General features: G+C 41.8%; 1 protein-coding gene across 3 annotated transcripts in view; it reads left to right on the forward strand.

The window, feature by feature from the left end:
• The first annotated feature begins 1,693 nt into the window (after positions 1-1,693).
• Positions 1,694-14,505, forward strand: part of TGFBR3 (transforming growth factor beta receptor 3) — a 109,976-nt gene continuing 97,164 nt past the window's right edge. For 2 of the 3 annotated variants that reach the window (XM_054165158.1, XM_054165160.1), the window contains exon 1: positions 1,694-1,903. The gene's annotated coding sequence lies outside the window, so the exon portion shown is untranslated. Of the gene's footprint in view, positions 1,904-2,709; positions 2,800-14,505 lie in introns of those variants that run through there. The other variant, XM_054165159.1, reaches the window with a different exon arrangement.

A 14,505-nucleotide genomic window follows, 5' to 3' on the forward strand; every position in this document is an offset into this window, starting at 1 on the left:
TGTGCTTAAGTTTCAACTACATTTTAAATCAGCACTCTAGTATTCCAGCTAGTGGAAATATAATAGACAGTATGTCTTGAAATACATATGTTGCATTTAGTGCTGTAGTATATTAATTCGCTTCTTTGTTGAAGGGACTTTCCCCACCCTTTCATCTCTTCTGCATAGATTTTGCATCCTACATATAGACTGAAAGTGATAAGAGAGGAGTATGTCATGCTCCAACATGCACAACTTTGCAAACACTAAAAATAAATAAAAAACTGTGCAAGTGGGCTTAGGCTGCCAACAAACAGACTGAACTTGTATTTTACTTGTTCCTGCAGGGTTTATAAGCCTGTTCACTAGAGTATTTAATGTGAACTATATGCTTATTATAGCAGCTTTAGGTTTACTTGCTATAAGTTTCTTATTTACAGGTAATGTAGAAGTTTTGAGGCCTAGTCTTTGGGGCACTCAGCACTTCTCAGGACCCAGTCGTTTACTGATGTATGGTATGTGCAGCAGAACTAAATAGGTAGAGGTCAAAATCAAACATAAGTGGTGACGGATTAGTCCAGGTTGCAAGCTGACATTTCAAGACTGGCTAAACTGTGTCTTAACTTTCTTAACACCCCTTCCCTAAAGGTAAGAACTCAGCACTGACGGTCCAGGGACAAATGACTTGATTGTTAATGAAGTCAGACAACACTATAAAGAACCTTGATCCCCGCCCCTGTAAGAAAGCAGATTAATCTAGTAGTAAAATTTAGTTGAAATGATCAGTCTAAATCTACTCTCTTTTGGTTTAAACCTATTACCCCTTGTCCTGTCATAACTGCCCCTGCTGAAAAGTTTTCTTACAGGCCCCCTTTAAGAACTGAACGACCTTGTCTTCTCTAGGCTGCACAACCTCAACTCTCCCAGCCTTTCTTCATAGGAGAGGTGCTCCAGCCCTCTGGTCTTTTTTGCATCCCTCCTCTGGACCTGCTCCAATAGGGTAATGTAAACGTGACTCCAGCTGATCTCTCAAGAGTGGTGCAGGGTGAAATGATCTGGAGTTTTCCTCACTGCATACGGTGTCAATGGTGAGATGTTGACTGAAGCCTATTTTGACTTAGGCTTTTCGGTGCTGTTGTACGCTGGGGTGACTGAGCTGAGAGGGCAGTCCCTGCTCCCGCGGTGGCAGCAGAGCCAGGCTCGGGATGTTTCCAGGGAACTGGACGCTTAGCGAACTGCACCTCCGTGACACAGAGCTGCCGAAGTTGTCGTTCGGACCGCGGTTTACACTGCGTTCGTACATCATATCGGACTCTAAACCTAAGGCAGCTAAAATGGTATGCGAACCACTCATCCAGTTGATTAGCACAGATAATCCAACACTGTGGCTAACGGAAACCAACGGGAGGGTGGTAGAGTTGCTGTGTGTGGGGGTCTGTCGCACAGATCCTCGGTGTCAGAGCCTCCGGCTAGCGGCGCAGGGTGCGGAGGGTCTGTTTTTGAACCGAGCCAACACACCCGCTCCCCTTGCGGGGACTACCGCCCCCCAGGTGCGGGCCGCAAACGCCCAGCCCTCAGGCCGCGCGCACGGCGGCGCCGCGCCCCCCGCTCGTCACAGCGCTGTCCCCGCCCCGCGCCCAATGGCGACGCGGTCCCGCCCGCGCGCTCCGCCTCGCCGTGTGCGCGGCACTGCCGCGCCATGGGGTTACTCGCGGGCTGGGGGGCGGGCGGCTGACTGCGCGCCTCCTCCTCCGCCTGCTCGCCGCCTCCACCCGCGCATCGCGGGCCGGGCAATAGTGGCCGGAGCTGGGCGGCCTCGGCGAAGGCTGTCGTCTTGTCTCCTCTGGTCCCCACCGGTGCTGTGCTGCCCATGGCGTAGCCGCGCTGCCCCCGCGGGCCACGGCGTGGACAGCCCTGCTGCCAGGTAGGTGCCGCGGCTGCTGCGATCCTTCACTTCGTCAGCGGGTGGCCCGGGCCGGGTGTAGGTGCCGGGCGCCCCGCGTAGATGTGCCGGCCAGGGGAAGGGCGCGGGGTGTTCGCCCCGCGACATGTCACCCTGCACGGGGCTGAGCCGGGGCAGCGGCAGGCGGTGGCGCTAGGCGGGGCGGGAAGGTACAGTCTTGGGGCCACCGACTTCTACGGCGCTGCCAAGCAGAGGTGTGCGGGACCTGCGGTGGGATGGGTCGGACCGGGCAGCGTTCACGCGTGGGTTTTGTGCGGTGATGAGCGCAGGAAGCGGCTCTCCCGTCCCGACCGTCCAAACCTGCAGGCATCATGTGAAAGTTAAGTGGAGAACTGTGAGGTGGGCTTCTGTGAATAACAGCTACAGGTGCCCTAGAGATTTGTGTCAGGCTGGTTAGTACGTGCTGGGCGAGTTTCGTCCATGTACCAAGTGAATCCTTTACAGCTCCTAAAACTATTGTGCTATCGGAGTCATCCTACCCTTAATGAGGCCAGCTGAGAACTCAGTGATGTGCTAGCGGAGTGTCAATTCAGTGCATGTGCGAATAGCACAAAGGCCAGGATCATGTCTTTTCAGTAGTTTCCCTGTGCTGTTGACCTGTGGGATTTACCGTTGCGTTTTGCAGGGAACGTCCAGGAGTCGATTCACTGTAGCCTTCTGAGTACATCTGTGCTAGCAAAAACAATATTGTGCCATTAAAGTTAGACATAAATCAAATAACTTTGTCAGCTTTTCCCAGTTACAGATGGAACTGTAATTCCATTGAAGTCAAGGAATACGGGAGATGATCCTTTTTGTCCTTTTCAGAAGAAAGGACTTCTGCATGTGTGGTTACATCTTCTCCACTTGCTGTGGAGGTAACCAGGAAACATTTCTGTTAAGCTGTAGCTGTTAGAATTTAATTGCTATTGTTTATTATTCTCAAATGTATGATCATTGGCACAGTTCTGTTCTAACAGAAACCTCTTGGTGTAGTATTTATGGCTGATTAGAGAGAGACTTGGATGATCAAGTGATTGTTCTAACAATGAAATTTTCCTAGGTCTGTATTTATACTAAATGTAATTTGTTTATTTTTTTTCTAATTTTTTTTTTCCATATGAGGCCAAACAGGCTGGTGTTAGACCCCATCTGGGGAGAAAACTCCAAGTAAGAGAGCTCTCTAATATGGGACCAGTTAGGTTTGCGTTACAGTGACCTGGAGCACTGTTGATATCATGGTCTCACATGGGGAAAGCTTTAAAATTAGGTATTAAACACAACTTCCTCCAAAGATAAAATCTGTTTATCACTTCTTCCCAGGAATACTTTATTTAGTTCATAACTTTTTTGATGAATGCCAAGGACAGCATGAGTTGGTAACTAGGTAACAGGTGTCCTATCAAAGTATTTCCAACAAAATTTTAATGGCAGATCAGTGTTCATTTGTGGAACTCCAGTTTAACTTGTCAAAGCTTACAGAGTTTGAATTCTAGCTGAGGAGGAGCTGCTCTTAGTGTTGGCCCAGGTCTCTGTCCTAACAACTGCTGCAGCTGGTGCTCTGTGTTCCTGGCTAGCTGGGGGAGGAAGGGAGGGACGGGTATTGGAGGGGGGGCAAGTTGTTGGCTTCCTTCAGTGAAGAGTCCTTTACTCTGAAATGTGCTTCCCCCAATTGTTTGCTATAGTCCAACCTTGTTAAGTTTAAAGTGACACTTCAGATTTTTCTCTTCTACTATGCTTTCTGTCTCTGGGAAGGTCTTGTTGAGTTATTGATTCTGATGCATGTTTTGTGTGTCCATCATCTAGTCAGATTATGTAGATGATGTCTATCGCGGATATGATTTCTTATAAAAAGTGAGTTTTGATTCTGGGTCTCCATCATGCAAAACATCTTTCAGCACATCTTTCAATACCCTAGCATGATGCCCACCTCTTGGAATGGTGTTTTGAAGTTAATTGCTGTACCAGCAGGGGGAACACAAAACTTTCTGTGTGAAGTCTCTCTTCCTACCGCAGTTGCAATTTATTAAAACTTTGGCCTATACTTTTGATACTATTTCATTAGATGATGAATGTCAGTTTACTTAAAAAAACACTGCAAACTTACATTTGAATAAAGATGTTATTTCTGAATGCTTGCTTATGAGTTGCTCTAGCAGGCATGTCTCCTACTACTCTGAATGGTATTTTTGTCATATTAGCCAGAATGGAACTTGAAAAACAAAATTAAAGGTTTAAGTGAAATTTCTCTTTGAAGATGCTTGAGGTGAGTCAAATAAACCTGAGAAATTGTATTTTGAGTACTCTTACAAAGTCCTAGATAATGAGCTAGATAAAATATTTTCACAATAAAACTAATACTGTATCACATTTATGATTCTATATAGAAATCTTAAGATCTAAGGCTGAGATGTAAAAAAGCTGTATTCTCACAAGAAACTATTCCTAGTATTTAGGGTTTCCATAGGAGAATATTTTTAGAACTTCTCTTGGGTTTTAAGAAGTCATTACTAGCTTGTTTTTGTAAAGATCAGCTGACACTTTCAACACAGATCAATAATAAATTTTCTTTTTGGTTTGTATTAGTGTAACAATTGATTGCATCTTTTGTGCCAGGCACACTGAATGTAAAGGCCGAAGGTTGAGTGGATAAGTTGCACTGATTCATATTGCTTTCTAGTCTGTGAAGTCTGATATGGCCAAATAGCAAATACTTAAAGTATGGGTATAGAAACAGATCGCTGAATGCTAAGTGAAGAGTGGGAATTTGCAGCATGTTAATTATTCCCCAATAAGAACCAGGGAATGGGCTCTTACCCTGCAGTAAACGTGAGATATCTTGCTGCTTATACTCAGGATTAAGCTGGCTTTCACTGGTGGGGTAAAAACATAGCTGTAAGCATTTACCACTGAACAGCCAATTTGCTGCTTTGCAATTGTATATTTTCCTAGCATTAAGTATTAGAGCCAGCAGGGACAAAATATGGTTTATCCGAAATTAACAGTCCCAGGTCAGGTTTAAAGGAAGAGATGTAGGTTCCTCTGGTCCTGGAATGGCACCAACTACATAGCAACATATTAAAGGAATAAGATTGGGATTGTTTAGCCTGGAGAAGAGGAGGCTCTGGGGTGACCTCATTGCTCTCTACAGCTCCCTGAAAGGTGGTTATAGCCAGGAAGGGGTTGGTCTCTTTTCTCTAGCAACCAGCACCAGAACAAGGGGACACAGTCTCAAGCTGCACCAGGGGAAGTTTAGGCTCGAGGTGAGGAGAAAGTTCTTCACCGAGTCATTCGTCATTGGAATGTGCTGCCCAGGGAGGTGGTGGAGTCACCGTCCCTGGAGGTGTTCAAGAGGGGATTGAACGTGGCACTTGGTGCCATGGTCTAGTCATGAGGTCTGTGGTGACAGGTTGGACTCGATCTTTGAAGTCTCTTCCAACCTTGGTGATACTGTGATACTGTGATTTTCTTCCTATTGCAAAAGTGACCAGATACATGTGTGCTTCAGTGACACACATTTCTTCTCTTAAGAGCATAATCTGATGTTTCCAAATACTGAAGATGTAAAAAGATGCATGTTAAGTTCCTTGATGATCTCCTTCCATCATTTTTGTGGATCCATGGAACTTTCTTCCCTATATGGTTTTCGGAGATGCTGAAGTATGTAGTTTATAAAATCAAAGTCAGATTTCTGTGTAGTGTGATTTGGAAATGGTGCTAAAGCTTTGCATAATCTGTCTGAAAATTGTTTTGTTTGATATCTCCAGTAATATTCTGCTGCTTTTTAAGACACAAATTAACAGGTCTTGGGCAATTTATGTAGATCTCAGAAAGTAGTGAGGGACACAGATTGTAAATATCTTTGCAATCACATTTGTTCTAGTTCCACAACATATTTGTGTATTATAAATAGGCATTACTTCTATAGCAGCAATATTTGTAGTGATCGACAGTGGCATGCTAGTTTCTAGCCACTTCATGAATAGAAGCATGTTTTGCCCTAAAAAAAAAAAAAACTACTAGCAAAGAAGTAGTGCAGTTGGAATTGCTTTATCTGTAACTGGATTCACATTTTTATGTGCTGGCAGTTATCCAATAGAGCAGTGTTTCTTGTACTATTACAGCAACAATTAACTCTATGATAACCAAAATGGAACAGATTTATGCATTTCTGGAAATCACTTTAAAGCTGCTACTTAGCTTTGTTTATTTGTTTATTATTTGTTTATTTCCACTTTGGCAAAGTAATTTTTATTTTTTTTTAATAAGAACACCCTTTATGACCTTGAGTACCTAGTCACATTTGTCAAATTCAGCAAAGATCATTTTGTGTATTGCATTGTGTTACACTGTTGATTTAAACTGCTTACAACAAAAATGTGCTAGTTTATGATGTACTTAAAATGAAATAACTTTATCAAGGTACATGAGTAAATAATTATTTCATATTTGTTCTGTGGATAGTACTGTAAAGTGAGTGATAATGTGTTTAATGGTAATAAATTTGGTTCATTATGTTAAACACTTCTCTTTAATAGTCTAATTTTGGTGCACTAGTTGGGCAGATTAAGATTTTAATTGATTTTCTAGATTTTTTTCTGTTGCCACATGTAAGATTTTAGCAGTCATCAGCTAAAATGGGCTTCTTGGCCCCTCTTTTGACTAAGGTTTTTTGTGGCCTTGGAAGAGACCTGTTTAGATTGCAGGAGAATAGCTCATCTAGAAGTCATGGGTCTGAAACAGGTTAATTATAGAGCTCACACATATATGTTATTTTTCAGCATGGAAGGCAGTAGGGGCCATGATATTTAAGGTATCATTAATGATTGTGGAAAAGAATGGCAATTCACTTATACTCTAGTTTCCTTTGTAAGTATCATTAATGATTCTGAAAAAGAATGGCAATTCACTTATACTCTAGTTTCCTTTGTAAGCATAGGTATTTTCTGTTGGAAATCAGTGTAGGTTTATTGTGTGAGTCAGGGGAAATAAATCCCTTGTATCCAGTGAGCTTATTGTACAGTATAGATCTGCTGAATGCATGTGTTTCGTTGCCAAGAAGTTGGAGGTGGATTGAAGACCACTATGTCCTTTTTTGTCTTAGATTTATGGAAGTAATTTATTAGACTACAGCTGCATTTGACATGGCACGATTGAGAGCTGTGTTAGTATTTTATTGTCAACACAATGCTTTCAATGATGATTTGAGTGAAGCAAAATTCTGTTTTGATTTACAGAGCAGCTATTGCAGTGCTTGAAAAAGATCAACCTCTTTTCTTGTATTCAGTCTATTACATTAATGGATCAAGCCCCTCCTCCACTACGTACAGCCCATGTTATATGATGGGTTACTTCATCTGTCCAGTGTTTGAAGTGACCACTTGTAGATCCAATGGTTGGGTTCACCCCTGTGATAATGTCTAGCAATTTACTTCTGGCATACAAGATGCACAAATTATTTATGTGAATAGGGAGGAAGGCCACAATAAATTTCTATAAACTTGTGGTCAAAGCTTTTTAGAGTCTTCATGTATACATTTATTATAAAATGATGAAAGGCAGAAAGTTCTATATGGTGAAATTTATATGGGAGTATATATTCATTCTATGTGGCGCCATGTCAATGATGCTTCTCTTGATTGAAGCAAATCCTCACTGCAGTGCTTTAAAATGATGATTTTTATGAAAAAAGTTTTGCCTCAACCTAATGGTGTTTCTCTTCCCATCAAATTAATTTACACTGGTTATTTGGCAGACAGTGAAGGAGAGGGTAGATTACTCCTACACAAAGGGAAGCTCCTTTTGACTCATTCTTTTGACTGTGTGGCACTTTAAGGTCTTCCCTATTTGTGTGGGAGAAGTTTCCTGTCTTACAGATGTGCATCTGAAAATGTAGTGTCTGACAGCTAACTTCTGATAAACGTGTTTATCTTGTGTTCTTGTTTAGCAACCTGAAGAAACAATCTGTTGTTCTACCTGCTTTCTAGAGTATGCCTCATTCTAGAGAGCAAAATTTAATACTTGCCTTTCTCACTCCTCTGACCCCCCCCCCTCCCCTTTTTTTTTTTTTTTGCTTTCCTCAAATGTGATTTTATTTTATCTCTTGGCAGTTGGGAGGGCTGCTTTTTACTGCTTTGTCCTGTTCCCCTGGAATGGGAAATACTGGTTTTAAATTTGCTGACTTTCCCCCCCCTCCCCCAACCAATGAGGATTGCATCCCTTGTGGGTTTCTCACAATTAACCCAGGGAATTTTGAGTATTTATAGGCCATGGTCTCAAAATAAATTCTCTAAATCTATAGATGTTATTTCAAGATACTAGATCCAACAGAGATTGATTTAGCTTTTCTCCTGGTAAGAAGGTTCCAGCTAGAATATTTCTAGATAGATTTCTAAGGTTTTGCAGTTCAGTCTTGAAAAACTAACAGAATTGAGCAGTCATTGACAGAATAATTTGCTAAAATCTTTTGACCTAAGTGGAAGGAGCCTTGCTGAGTTGTTGGTAACTTTCCATCCTGCTGTGGCTCCTTCTCCGCAAGTAGATGCCTTCCCTAGGGTTATATCTGTCTTGATAGGTACATTAGAGCTCTTATCTGTTTAGTTTAGGTGTGCAATTAGAAACTGAGCCAATGAAAACTTAAGATAAATGAAATTTGTATGAGGCTGTTGGCTGCTACTGTGTTTGTGAAGAGTAAGATAGCCCAGTGCCAGGAAACCTATTCTGTTTCCAATTAGAAACCATAAAAAATAATTAAGCCAAAGAAATTTAACCATGAGGAAGAAACATTGTAGAGATTTATTTAATGCAATTTACGATCTTCTTGTTCAGCCTTAAGGTTTCTGTGCACTAGAAATGTTTTTGTTTCAGGGTAAACTTTTCAGGGTAAACTTGGTTCCTGTTAATTGTAGTGAGGTGTTACTGGTTGAGTTAATTTGGAACCTGAGTTTTATTTAACTGTAGATTTGAGACTGGTAGATCTCTTGGGCTGCCATGAAATCTTTAGCCTAGTCTTCATGTGTGTATGCTCCTAGAAATCTCTGTTTTTTTCTCCATTATCTGACTGTATATCAGGAAGATGATGGCATGTGATTGTTCTGTATGACTTTTTTGCTTGTGGAGGAGTAGACTAGCTGCAAGTTGCACAGAAAATATGATGGCTGAAGCTGGTACTAAATTACAGATTGCCTGAGCCATTGTATTATGTGCAATATACGGAATGCCAACATCTTATTTTTTCTGCTCCCTTTAGAGATATGCTCCTGATGCCCAGGAGTTCTACTTCAAAGTAGAAAAGTTCTGATTCAGTATTAATACTAAATGTAGGGTACTACTCTTGTTAAACTCTGCCTTTGGTACCATGTGCACTCCCTTCTGTAGAGATTTGGTAACCTCTAGGAATTTTTGCTGTTGTCAAAAAAAGAATCTGTTCTGTTATCCTTCTTGTGGAAGAGGCTTGTGTACTTCTTCCACTAAAAGACTCCTGAATACACTTCCTTCCCTTCCACCTATCGAAACCCTCTTGCATCCTGATCCTGTAAGAGGCTATTCTTCTGTTTACACTTGGTAAGCAAAACCTTGCCCCTTGGCTTATGAAGGTTCAGCTTCATACCTCCCTGTGTTTGGGGGAAGGGAAGTCCTGGGAACACACAACAGAATGACTTTTATTCTGTTTCTGTAAACTGTCTCTTACTTCTGTGCTTTATTGTGCCATGATTATTCAGCTGAAACTTCCACAGTCTGGTGCATGATTTTATTTTTCTGATCTAAATTCATGGCAATTGAACTCAGATGATTAAAAAAAATTAAAATAGTGGGAAGCTGAAATAAAGATTTTTATGGAACAATGCTGAGAACAGATACCTTCATCCAGACTGGAGCATTGTGCCAGCTGTGGGCAAAATACGCACCAGGTAACAAAACCAATCTCGGTAAACTGCTACTAAAAAAGTGGAATGGTTTCACATCTTTTATGGACTCATTTGTATGTATTTTGTGGCTTCCTGTAATTGCACGGGCTACATTGTAATACATTAATAAGAAAATAAATAAAGAAAATGTTAAAACAAAAGTCACATGGAATAGAGGGACACAATTGCTAAATGGTATAAAACATCTTCCTTTGGCACTCGTCCAGTTCCCATAGCCTTTAACTGTGACTTGTTGAAATGTCCCATTACAAGCACAGCAGCATGTGAACTGCAGGACATCAGAATTACTTTTTCCCTGGGCTTTTGATATGCCATGATTTTTTTTTGCTGTTCATATATTCCTTGAAAACAAAACCATTTTGTTGTTTCTAAAACAGAATCTGTCCTCTTAGTAGTTTATGAATAAGTTACTGGTTTGAGTTCTGAATTGTGGAACTTCATGTATGTGCCTTGGACATGGGCATTAAAAAAATATGTAAAAATGTTCAGTACCACATTAATATTTGCTAACTCTATTAGTCAGCTTTCTGACCTATACATGTGCAAATCATGCAGAATTGGTGGAGGATAAATGTCATCTAATAAATCTGCAAAAATGCATATTTAATAGGAGGGGGGTTATAAATAAACTCTTTCAAAAACTGTTCATAGGTTTATAGAACTGCTCATGAGTTAACCATTTGTGATTCATTTATTTGTTAATTGAGCTTGGGTGCACTTGATTATGAATGATTGCTCTTTTTACTCATGCCTGGAATATGTGTATTCATTGCATTTGCATAGGAAACCAGCATGGACAGATGGCAGAAAAACTGGTTAAATAAGTTAAGTGGTTGCCATGCATAAAACAAACAAACAAAAAGTGAAAAAGCTTTGGCTGTGAAGGCCTTCTTGGATGGCCTAGAAACTTGGGTTCATGTTGCTATGGCAAAACAACACAAAGGGACTGATCCTGCTGGCTTTGCTGAAGTTCTCCTCATTCACTTCTGTGGGACTTGTGATGTAACTTAGAGGAGGATATTCTCGGCTTACTTTGGTGGAGAAGTGTTTGTTGTCATTGTTGTACAAGGCTGTGCAGCCTCAGGCACCATGCATGGAAAGAGGAGGGAACTGCCAGAGTCCATGTTGATAAGGAGGAGAGGAAGTGGAAGTTATTCTTCAAGCAGTAAAGGAAAAGGTTAGTCAACGAAGAGGATAGAGTTAAGGCAAAGGAAGAACTTGTATGGGAAGGGTAGGTGGTGATTAAAGAAACAGATGGTGGCTATTGGGGAAAAGGCTTAAGGGAGCAGAAATAAAAGGGGGAAATAAACCAGTAAGAACTCAATTCAGCAATAAATGCGGCAAATTCCTGTGCTATAGAGGCTCTTAATGGGAAACAGAAACCCTCCCAAGTCTGTGGCCACCTGCAGGCATATGTATTGCTAGGTTGGACTGCGCAGAGAAGCTTTGGAAAACAAAAGAAAAATAAATTTACCAGGAGAAAAAAAAGGTGGGGAAGCAAAGGAGACTACTGATCTCAAGGCAAGTTATGTGTAATATGTATTGCTGATGATACCAAACAGAGGAGTGGCTGACAAGCCAGGAGCCAGTGCTGCCATTCAGTGTGGCCTAGGCAGGTTAGAGAGTTGGGTGGGGAGAAATCTAATTAAAAAACAAGTGTACTGCATCTGGGGAAGAACAACCCCATGCATCAGTGCAGGGTGGGTGCTGACCTGTTGGAAAGCAGCTTTAAGGAAAAGGACCTGGGAGTCCTGGTAGACAACAAGATGACTGTGAGCCAGAAGTGTGACCTTGTGGTCAAGACCAGTGGCATGAAGAGGAGTGCAGCCATTAGGTCAAGGGAGGTTCTCCTCCCCCTATACTCTGTGCTGGTGAGGCCTCACCTGGAGTACTCTGTCCAGTGCTGGGCACTCCAGCTCAAGAAGGAAAAAAAACTACTGGAGAGAGTCCACTGCAGGGCCACTAAGATGTTTAGGGGACTGGAACATCTATGATAGGAGGAAAGGCTGAGAGAGCTGGGTCTGTTTAGCTTGGAGAAGAGGAGGCTGAGGTGGTATCTTACTAATACTTAGAAATATCTAAGGGGTGGGTGTCAGGAAGATGGGGCCAGACTCTTCTCAGTGATCCCCAGTGACAGGACAAGAGCTAATGGGCATGAACTTCAACACAGGAAGTTCCATCTAAACATGAGAAATTACTTTGAGGTTGGCAGAGCACTGAACAGGCTGCTCAGAGAGGTGGTGGAGTCTCTGTCAACTTTCAACACCTGTGTGGATGTGTTCCTGTGTAATCTGCTTTAGGTGATCCTGCTCTGGCAGGGGGGTTGGACTCAATCATCTTCAGAGGTCCTTTCCAAACCCTAGCATTTTGTGATTCTGTAACAGGTACTCAAATGTTCTGAAAGCAGAGATTAATCCTAGGTCTTACATGTGGTCATATAGTGAGCAGCGAGATCTGTCCTTCTGTGGCTGTCTATGCTTACAGACGAGCCAGCACATCCCAGTGTCCTCCAAAAGCTCGTCTTTTTCATGGTATCATAGCTAAGCTTTATGTTATCATGAACATTAGAGGCTCCTGCTTTAAACCAAATTAAAACTTCATACTTTCTCCTCTTCTTGTCCTCATGTACTTCAAAATGCATCTTCCTGCCTCTACTCTCCCAGCCTTCTTTCAAACCTAATAAAATCCAGCAATAGTAAGATTCTTCCTGATGTTCCCAGGAAAACTCATTGCTGATTGCATCTGTGAAATGATAATTGTCCATGAAACCAGGCTCTTCGGTGATTACAAACCCTCGCTTTTATCAGGGCCAGTGGTCTTTGTAAACAGCAAACTTCAGTCAAAACGATCTCTGCAGACTCTGCCTTTAGTCAGTCTTCAGTGTCTCCAGCTGCAGATGCCCTCTTTTGCCAGCCTTTCTTGCAGCCTGCACTTGTACAGAGCATTGGCATGAAAACAGTATATTTAGTAAACCCAAAGCTCTCATGTCATCTTCTCTTCCCAGTTGGGATTTTTTGGTTATACTTTTAATACGACACTTTGTGACCTCCGTTGCAAAAATAGCTACTCAGATAATACCCCAAAGGAAAAGATGATTCTCTTGGAAATTTCTTTTGAATCTCAAGTTGACTAGCAGTCATGTTTACTCCAGATAAATAGTTCAGGTTCTCAATGTCTTTGCACAGATTTTTTTTCTCTTGCTTCAAAGGAAATGTGGACTGCCTTTGCCTGGTTTGCAGGTTTCACACTGAAGCAAAATTTGGGGTGTTTTGCACCACACCTGAACTTTCACATTTTCTTATTAATTTCTCTTTGGCCCTGTCATTAAATTTGCTGGCATTTTTTTACCTTTTCACGTTGTTTTTCAGGGTTTGAAATTTGCCCTCCTTCTAAAGCTCATGAATGCATATTTTCAAGCAAATTTAAATTAGGAAAAGCTTTCTAAAGAAAAGGCTCACTTAAGTCTCCATTATTTACCCTTCACAAGCTGGCAGAATAGGAGTAAGAAGCTTAGGGATTTTTGATTGTAATCTTACCTGCTCTGAGTTATACTTTGGAGTTTCAGTCTGTTCTATGTCAACAACAGATCGGGGCAGGGGGAAAGGGCAAATGTGCTTCTTACATAGGATGCTGAGCCTGAAAGAAAATTGTGAAGCCTGATGTTGTGATAGATACTATTTCCTTGCCCTATACATACATTTCTGTTCTGCAGAAGTGTGGTGTGTGGGTGCTCCCAGCAGCCTGCCTTGGCCACTCCTGGGCTGCTCTCCTATGCAGATAGTGTCTGAGGCACTGCTAAGACTGGTCAGAAGTGCTAAGAGTGTGAGTGAGGGATCTGTTGGAGGCTGTAGTTCTGGCCTTGGACACAGATGACCTTTTCTTGGGTGGGTGGCTGCAGCTTCGCTTGCGCAGGGCAGTGCCATCTCTGTTGAATAACCAATGCATAGAGGAATTCTGCATGGGAGTTTCTGCCCTTATCCTCATAGCTGCAGGAGTGTTGTTGGTAGGTATCTTGAATTGCTGGTCTAGGTGCAGGTCTCCTTTTGTAGACTTTTGATTATGCACAATATGGCACATGCCATATAACAGAGCCTAGCCTTTGCATTTGATTCCATTTTACTGTTAGCAAGAACCTTTTAAATCATATTCAGTTACCACAGTTTAGATTTTGGTCCTGACTCACTCTTATGCTATCACTTAGCTCCATGATGGTTGTTTGCAATTGCTTGCATTGCTTTGTAGTGAGTATTAGGGGTTGGTGAGGCTCCACCTGTCCGCTTCTGTTTCTGAAGGCTGGCAGTGAAGTAAATAAGATATTATTTGACTGCATACGATAACAGTATTCTAGTTCCTTGCCTGCTTGGTCTGTAGTCTCATTCTAGACATCTAGATGACTGACAGTAGATTAAAAGAAGATGATATTGTGCATCTAATAAGTGTTCCCCCTCAAAACTAGGCAGCCTGCATTGTGGGATCATAATTTTCAGTGTTTTTAATGCCTGTAGGCATCAGCTGTATCGTTGTTTATTAGTATAGCACATGTAAGTTGTTTTACTGACCTGGTGTATCATGTCTTGAAATCTCTTAAAATAAAGTTTCTGAGGAGCTTTGTATTTATATTTAGCATCAAGAGGTCAAGTGGCCTTGAAAAGTTTT

This window comes from Dryobates pubescens, chromosome 11, assembly GCF_014839835.1.
Source record: "Dryobates pubescens isolate bDryPub1 chromosome 11, bDryPub1.pri, whole genome shotgun sequence".
NCBI lineage: Eukaryota > Metazoa > Chordata > Aves > Piciformes > Picidae > Dryobates > Dryobates pubescens.